General features: G+C 46.4%; 1 protein-coding gene across 5 annotated transcripts in view; it reads left to right on the top strand.

The window, feature by feature from the left end:
• The first annotated feature begins 6,972 nt into the window (after positions 1-6,972).
• The window catches only part of BMPR1A (bone morphogenetic protein receptor type 1A), a 143,038-nt gene continuing 141,073 nt past the window's right edge, over positions 6,973-8,937 (top strand). For 3 of the 5 annotated variants that reach the window (XM_086381152.1, XM_086381147.1, XM_086381151.1), the window contains exon 1: positions 7,839-8,053. The gene's annotated coding sequence lies outside the window, so the exon portion shown is untranslated. Of the gene's footprint in view, positions 7,125-7,346; positions 7,483-7,838; positions 8,054-8,937 lie in introns of those variants that run through there. The other 2 variants (XM_086381149.1, XM_086381150.1) reach the window with 2 other exon arrangements.

Here is an 8,937-nt window from a genome sequence, read left to right as displayed (position 1 = left end):
TAATTTTTTATTTGTAATGTAATCCAAATACTACATTACATTGACTGGATGCTAGTATTTCTTTTAAACTTTATGTGACTGAATCATAAGTTATTCATGTTTGTTTTATATGTTTATATACAGTTGAACTGTACTGTCTCTGCTCTTGTGGTTAACTTTCACAGTGTGATTATTCGAGGATCGTGTGTAATAAACAAATAAGTTATATGTCAAAAACCCAGAAACTTAACATTTCAAACCACTGGACCATATGGTGGTGTTTTGCCTTTTCAATGCATTAAAACACACAGTGTTTCATCAATGCTCAGATGCACACTTTTTGACATTTTATCACTTCTGAAATTAGGATGTCTTACAATTAATGATACGTCATAATTTAATTGGCAGTGTTTTTCTTTCCTAGTTGTACATAATGTTGCTTATAATCGTTATCTTATTTTGATGAAATATGGTACATATATAAATTTTGATTGGCATGATGTATTATTCCAAGTATAACAACAGAATAATTTTTTGTGTTGAGCATTTGCACTGATGAAAATGAAATCAAAATGAAAATTTTAATTAATTACACATCCTATATGGGATTCTAATTGATTTAATTCTGACAAATATACATCTTGCCACTTTCATTTCCCCCAAATGCCCTGAAAGGTATATAATGTTATATAATAAAATGTAATGTATCTATGAGATATATAATGTTGTGTACAGGTATATATGTATCGGAGAAGGCAATGGCACCCCACTCCAGTACTCTTGCCTGGAAAATCCCATGGATGGAGGAGGCTGGTGGGCTGCAGTCCATGGGGTTGCGAAGAGTCGGACATGACTGAGCAACTTCACTTTCACTTTTGACTTTCAAGCATTGGAGAAGGCAATGGCAACCCACTCCAGTACTCTTGCCTGGAGAATCCCATAGACGGAGAAGCCTGGTGGCTGCAGTCCATGGGGTCGCTAAGAGTCGGACACGACTGAGCAACTTCACTTTCACTTTTCACTTTCATGCATTGGAGAAGGAAATGGCAACCCACTCCAGTGTTCTTGCCTGGAGAATCCCAGGGACAGGGGAGCCTGGTGGGCTATCGTCTCTGGGGTCGCACAGAGTCGGACACGACTGAAGTGACTTAGCAGCAGTAGCAGCAGCAGAGGTATATATAATGTTAATAGTAAAACAAAAGTTGGTTCTTTAAGCAAGCTAGGGGCTTGGCTCCCTGCATGCAATTGGAATGGCTCTTTCATGGTATTCCGTGGGGCCGGGAGCCGGTTGTGTACTGCGTAACTCCAGGGAGCATCTTTCACAAAAAGCAGGATGGCACCTCTTGGAATCCTGCAACGTAGCTGCCCGAGGTGCTCAGTGCAGTGACTACAGCAACTGTGCTAACAACAGGGGCAGGAGAGGGTAGAAGGGAAGAAGGAACAGGAGTACTCTCTTTGACCCTGAGGGACAGAGCAGCACAGCAGGTGCATTGAGAAGTTTGTGACCCCCACCCCTGTCTCCACCTCCAATTGCCTCTTGAAAACAGGGGCAAGAATCTTAACTATTACAATGGGATCCGCCTGCCAAGCAGGAGACGCAGGTTCTGTCCCTGGGTCGGGAAGATCCCCTGGAGAAGGGAAATGGCAACCCATTCCAGTATTCTTGCCTGGGAAAGAAATCCCACGGACAGAGGGCTGGTGGGCTCTAGTCCCTGGACCTGCAAAGAGTCGGACACGACTGAGCGACTAAACAGCAGCGGCACTGGTAGGTTCCAGCCTGACTACTATTTTGATACCTTGAGTATTTCGATATCTTCTGTATTGTCCTTCCCCAGCTTGGGAGGCTAGAAAACCCCTATTCATATGTAAGTGAATAAAGGTATGAAATAATATTTTGGAGAAAGACACAGGAATAGCTAAACTGTCCAAAAAAGTCAGTGATGTAGACAATAGAGAGAAAAGCCAGGATGGAGCCGTCAAAGATGAGTTCCTGCAAGAGGTGGTATTTGGGCATTGGAGGCAGGAGAATGGCATTAAAAGGAGAAATGAACGTGGCTCATGCTGTGGGAAGTGGAGACGCCAATCTAGCAGAATGCTTTCGTACAGTAGTGGTTCTCAGATTGTGATGAGTGTGGTGTCTCATTAAGTGAAACCTGGAAAAACTGAGCAAGATCAGTTGAAAGAGGGAATGACCAACTAGGGCGTCTGGTACAATTCAGACATACAATGAGGAACACAGATTTTAAAGTGGATAACAAACCAAATGTAAAACCCACATTTTAAAAGAAACAGTGACAGCTATTGATTACTGATTGGATAATCGATTTTATTTCCCCATGAGAGAATGGAGGAAGTTCTTTTTTTAAAGAACACACAGAACTCCAAAACTTAAGTATTATTTGTTGACGAGATGTTAAATTTAAAGCCAGTGATAGGGAGTTCCCTGCTAGTCTCGTGGTTAGGATTCTGGGCTTTTACTACCATGGTCCCAGGTTTGATCCCCGGTTGGAGATATTGGAAGCCATGCAGCATGGCCAAAAAAAAAGTTATAGTCGGTGATACTTCTGTGTTATCCTTACAGGATTTCTTAGACTCCCATTGTATCAAGGTAAGTGCTTTAAAACTAAGCCTCAAAAATACTAAAAACAAAACCCCAAAATTCAACCCTGCTTTTGTTGATAATAATATAAGAAATGAGTGAGGGCTATCTATCAATAGAGAACAAAATGAGTTAGCAACTGTCTTAAGGACAATGAAACTTGACTCAGAAACACCAAGGAAAGAAATTATGTGCACAACTTATTTTTATGAGATTTTAAGCTTTTAGGAGAAGGAATGTACTGGGCATTATAGTACATTTATTTATTCAGTAAATATTGAACACATACTCGTGTGCCTGGCAGCAGGCTAGATCCTAGGGATATGATGGAGTGAGAAAAAGACAGTTCTTGTCCTCTAGAACTTTCTGTCTAGCACAGGGTTAGGTACCCAAAATATGTGGTAGATAAACTAGAATGTCTATGCACGCTGGAGGTACCACTACACTTACATATTTAGATAACCATGTCGAGCGTGGACAGTTGATACAGCATGGCTGTAATAATGCAACATTCCGGATCCAAAATTATTATCTCCCCAGCTATCTCAGCTTGAATCTTTATGATGACACCGTGTCTTTCTTTGAATGGTCATTCACAAGGTGATCATACTGAGCTCCAGATGCTAGGACTTCTGGACTACTAGTACCAACAAAATTCTTGAGTAAAGTCAGTGCTTAGGAGTAGCAAGTAGAACTGGATATGGTTTATACTTGTACATATTAACAATATATATAAATATACATATATATGTATGCAAGCACCTAGTACATTTTATTTTTTAACCAGGCAAAAACAAAAGCAACTATATACATATATATACTAATATATACATATATATACTAATATATACATATATATACTAATATATACCTATCTCGGAGAAGGAAATGGCAACCCACTCCAGTACTCTTGTTTGGAAAATCCCATGGACAGAGGAGCCTGGTAGGCTACAGTCTATGGGGTCGCGAAGAGTCGGACACGACTGAGTGACTTCACTCACTCACTCACTCACTCTTATGTATATCTGGTTAAAAAATACAGTGTAATTGGTTATAAACCCACTGCTCTCAGGACAGAGGAAGGCAGCGAGGTGAATCGCTACAGGATAGGGAAGGACAGATTGACCGTAGGCCGAGTGGAGCTGGGGTGGGGAGGCCGCAGGTCCAGGTGTTGGGTGGGAGGACGTCAGACCCTCTAGGCAGTACCTGCTAGCTGGAGAACAGTGAGCAAACAACAGGGGGTCGTCCAGGAAAACAGCAAGCATCAGGATGTCCAACTTGAGGCAATGGGAATGGGGGGAAGGAGGCCTGAGAGATGGATAGAACATGGACAGGGAAATCCTGGAAAACAGAGCAGAAGGCAAACAAGTCTAGGGGTACCAATCGGTACACAACAGAGTCTGTGTTGTAGGGCTGGGGCAGACTCCAGAGAGCAGAGTCCAGACCACAGGCAGAAAAAATCGAGTTCCACACAGGTTACAAGGCCCGGGCTTCAGGAGCAAGAAAAGGGCTGTGAGTCAGTGCTTAGATGGGGGCCAAGGTGAGGACACCTTGGTGTAAGTAGCAGAGGCAGCAGGTGGCTGAGTCCTGGGCTTGGAGCTAGAGCTTTGAGAAGAGTCTTCCTGCCAGGAGAGGATTGGGTTCTATGGTAAAGGGTGTACTGATAGTAGGGAGAGGTCAATTGAGACCATGGACTAGGCAGGACCAAGTGGTGGCTACTTTGTAGCAAGAGCTTCACTGAACCATCTTTTAATCATAGGAAACAAGTCCTTTGAAACAAAGAGAAATGAAAATAGAAGTGGGAAAAATCAAGTTACATACAAGCAAAGATAAAATGGGAAGTAAAATATTATACCAATCACAGGAAAACACAAATTCAGATTTTTAAACTTTATTTTGTGCACTCAATTAAATATATAGAACTATCTTTTTTCTTAAACACAATTTCTGTTTTGGCTTGGTCCTTCTTAACCATGACCCTAACCAGGGTATTTTTAACCAATAAAATATTGTAGTAGTGTGTATCCGAATAATGTAGCCGTTTCCTCTACTCTTCATAGCACTCTTATGCGTTTAATATTGGGTTTGAAAACAACTAAAGCTCTGCCAAGGGCATCCCTTCACTAGTCCCTCCTTACTGAATTCTAAATTATCTCCATATCCATGATGGCTTAGGGCTGCCTTTGCCTCATAAAGTCTTTATAGCAGGGAAGTGACTTTGGATGGATTAACTTAGTCTATTCACCTAGTACCATCCCTGAAAGCAGAGATGTCCATTTCACTGAAGATGGTATAACCCATAGCTTCCCTGACTCACCCTCACCTTTTCAACATAGTCTAAGCCACCCTCTAAAACTGGATACAGGGATTCCCTGGCAATCCAGTGGTTAGGGCTCCACACTGCAGGGGGCCCAGATTCCATCTGTGGTCAGGGAACTAGGATCCTGCAAACTGCACAGTGTGGCTAAAAGAAAATAGAAAATTAAATAAATAAACAACTGGATTTTGATGACAAGGTTCAGAAATGCTTAAAGGAAATTCTGTCTTTTATCTCATTCATTTAACAAATATTGAGCACTAGTTACGTACTAGGCTCTGTAGAAAGAGTTGAGAACAAGATGGACAAGGTTTTTGCTTTCATGTTTACATTCTAGTGGGTCAGAGAAACTCAGACCATAAACAAATAACTAAATGAAGTAATTTCATACAGTAAAAAGTGGTATAAAGAAAACGAAATTGGCTGTGTCGGGGTGTTAGGGTAGGTGATCAGAACACCTCAAGGTGTTCTTGAGGACCTGAGAACTGTACAAGAGGGGTGATTCTGCATCCCAAACTAATGCTATGTGATTTGCACAGCAACTACCACTGTTGAGGCTTATACCTCAAACAGACTATGCAGAGAAAAAAGATCCATTTCCAGAGCATTGTTAGCCTACTTAGAGGGAAACTATCACATTAGAGAACGTTGAATTTGCACCTTGAGGTGTTGCCTTTGAGTTTGGGGGCCAGACCATACGTGTTCAGATGTCTCTTTGGGCTTCCTGGCTGCTCTTGTTCATTTAAGTGGGCAGGAAAACCGGAGAAACAGGCTGGCATGCATACACATGCCAGGAACCAAAGAAAACAACATGCCCTGTTCAGTTGTCAGTACCTAGGTTGCCTGCTGTGATAAAGCTAAGGATTTCAGCCTGGGCACTCAGGTGGGCTGTCCAAGGAAAGCAAAAGGATATGAAATAAAATTCCTGAAAATTTGAAAAGGAGATCCTTTTCTCGAGAAGCAAAGATATGATGACTTAAAATTTGATGCTTCAGTTTTGCTTTAATTTCTACAGTGGCGTATAACACAACTAGGCAACATGGATTTGTACATTTTGAAGTACTAAATTTCTAACCTGAGGTTGTCTATTTTATAGACTGATTCATATATTTGAAAATTGAACTAGGCTCTAAAGAGTACACACTCATCATAGTTTTTATCTGCCATGACCCATTGCTCAGATTACATCAATGAGTTCTTTGGCTAATTAGTCTGAATCTCCTCAAGCAAAAGGGCCACCCTATCCCTTGACATAAAAGTGGTGTCCTATGTAGTAAACTTGAAAAAGTGACAAATTTTAGGTGATGCAGGGAAACTCATGTATCAAACATTCATCCTGCATAGCAAGATCCATGACTTTCAAACCTGAGACAGTACAGAGTTCAGGAAAAAAAATGACAGAATAAGTAGAATTGAAAAAATAATTTGCCATTACAGAAGGCGTCTGAGGCATAAGGGCAAAGGTGGATAATTTGGAATTACAGAAGGTATCTGAACCATTAAGGTCAAAGGTGGATAAAAGCGACTGGTGGGGAACAGAATGAAAGATGGACCAAAAAAAAAAAAAAAAAAAACCCAAACTTTAAACAAGAATGGAAGGGATTTTAGCCATTTAAACAGGAATATAAGGGAATACTCTGGAATCTAAACATCTCTTAAGGGAGAATGTGTGTGAAAACAAATATCAGGGCTTGGCACATTCTTTTCCTTGTCTCTTTTTTACCCATAGTTTATAAAGGTAACTTAAAAAAAAAAAAAAAAAAGAGTATCTTGTGTAGAGAGATAATTTAATGCCATGCATTCGTTGAAAGACTTACCAAAGAGATCAAGGTCACATTTGGTTGTTAAAAAGAGACCAAGACTCTTTACGTACAGGACACTGAATACTTGTAATGGCATTTTCCAAAGAATGGGGAGAAAAAAGGACTGACAACTATTTACGTTTTCCAAATGGAGGGACTCAGACTCGGAGGGTATCCGAGGTCACTAGAGTGAGCGAAACCAGAGACGGGAACAATATTTATAGTGCGCTGACTTCAGTTCTGTTGGGTTAACACCGCTGCTCAACTTATGCCTTTGGCATTCACGGGCTCCATCCTAGGGTTCCCGGGCGGGCCAGGCCTCACAGCTCCTGGATCGACGCGAAAATGCTTCTCTCCCCTCAACTCCCCCTACCTGCGCCTCTGTAGGTTGGCAAAGAGCCCAGAAAGAGAGGCCGGGGAGCTACGGGTAAATAATAGTTGGACTGTGGTTTGTACGTTTCTTTGTCGCAACGACTACCACCACGGTCGGGCAGTTCTCCGCCATGGCGTGTGAATTGTCAGCGACCAGGCTTACTCCGCCAGCGCTGACCTGCCCTCACGTGTTAAGAGTTTTTGGTAGAGCTTTAGAGTTTGTCCGGGGAGGGGGCCACACGAAGGAACCCCGGAGCCCCGGCAGTGCGGGGGGCCGGGTCAGCGCGCAGCACGCAGCGGCGGTATCTGCGCCGCTCCACCGCACTCAGTCCTGTGCGACGCGCGCACGGCGTCTTCTCCACCCGGCTTCCGGAGACTGGCCGGCCCCGCCAAGGCGGCGATGCGGCGTCTCGGTGAGGAGGGGCCGGCAGGGCCGCGCGGAGGAGAAGCCCCCCTCCCTACGGCAGCCCGGCGCCCCCTTGCCGGCGGCCAGCCCTCCTCCCCGGCAGCAGGGCGCCTAGCCCCACAGACCCTTCGGGCACTTCCGCCGCGCGCTCGGCTCTCTTCGCGTCCCCGGCCGGGCGGAGCGGGCGCCCTCCCAGTGCGCGAGCATTGCGCCGAGTCTCGCGGAGGCCCGCCCCTCCCCCCGTACCCCGCGCCCGCGCCGCCCCCCACCCCTCCCTCCCGTGCGAGTGTCCGCGGCGGCGGCGGCGGCGGCGGCGGCGGCGGCTGCCGAGATTGGAATCCGCCTGCTGGCGCTGGGCGAAGGAGGAGCGAGGAGGGAGGAGGGCGGAGGAAGGATCGGACTCCGGCGTGTCCGTCCGCGCGAGACGAGGATTGTACGGCCGCGCGAGGGGCGACCGGGCTGGGGCCGCTGCACGCCCCGGGCGGAGGCCGAGCCGGGCCCCCTGCCTCGCCCCCGCGCCTCGCCGCGCCCACCCCGCTCCGCGCCGAGAGCTGGAGGATGAGTTCCCCAGGGTTCGGGTGAGTTGGCTTGCCCGGAGAGTGCGTGTGCGCGGCGGCGGAGGCCGGCTGCGCCGGGGAGGCCGGCGCGGGCCGCAGGCGAAGTTTCGGGGGGAGCCAGGCGCGCGCGGGAGGCCCGAGCTGGGGGCCGCCAGGCCCGGCTGCCCCGTGGGGGTCTCTGCCGCCCAGGCTGTGACAGGCCGCGGCAGACTGGGCCCTGCCGCCCCGGGCCCAGCCCTGCGGGAGACCCGGGCCCCCGGCAGCCCCCTGCGACGTCCCCGCCTCCGGGCCCCTCTTTGTTCCCCACCCCCGAGTTTCGGGCAGAGTTTGGGGAGGCGGTGTGGGGGAAAGCCGCCACCAAGGACGATTCTTGAATCCTTAAATGGGAAAGGCGCTCACCTCCCTTGCCCGGGAGCGGCGAGAGTGATATTCACGATTTGTCTATTACGTTTCTAAAAGGAAAAAAAGAAAACGAATGTCTGTTTCATGGGGCGGTCGAGCCTGGAGAAACTGCCAACCCTCGTGCAAAACTTTCCCGCGGGAAGGTGCCAGGGTTCTCGGAGGTTCACCTGTTGTCCTGCGCTGCTTCCGCTGCCATGTCTGTTGTGATTCTGCACTTCAGTTTCTGAAAACTTTATGCTGGGTTGACTGTAACCCATTTTTTCTCTTTCCAGACTCCTAGTGGAAAGGTTTGGCAAGAAAAAAATAACTTGCGTCAGGGAAGAAAAATACTGTGCTGTGTGTTAGGGTCTGACGTTTTGTGACTTGTGCTTTTTCAGGCTTTCGAATGTTTTAATTTGGTCTAAGTGCTGCGAGTTTTCTCTTTCAAACGGTTAGCAAACTGTTCTGAGGACATAGTACGAACTTGGCACGTTCACCTGTGTTACGTCATTTAATCCTTAGGA

This window comes from Bos grunniens, chromosome 28, assembly GCF_055505025.1.
Source record: "Bos grunniens cultivar Pamir isolate PY7600 chromosome 28, Bosgru_T2T1.0, whole genome shotgun sequence".
NCBI lineage: Eukaryota > Metazoa > Chordata > Mammalia > Artiodactyla > Bovidae > Bos > Bos grunniens.
This window is presented reverse-complemented; position numbering and strand designations above follow the sequence as displayed.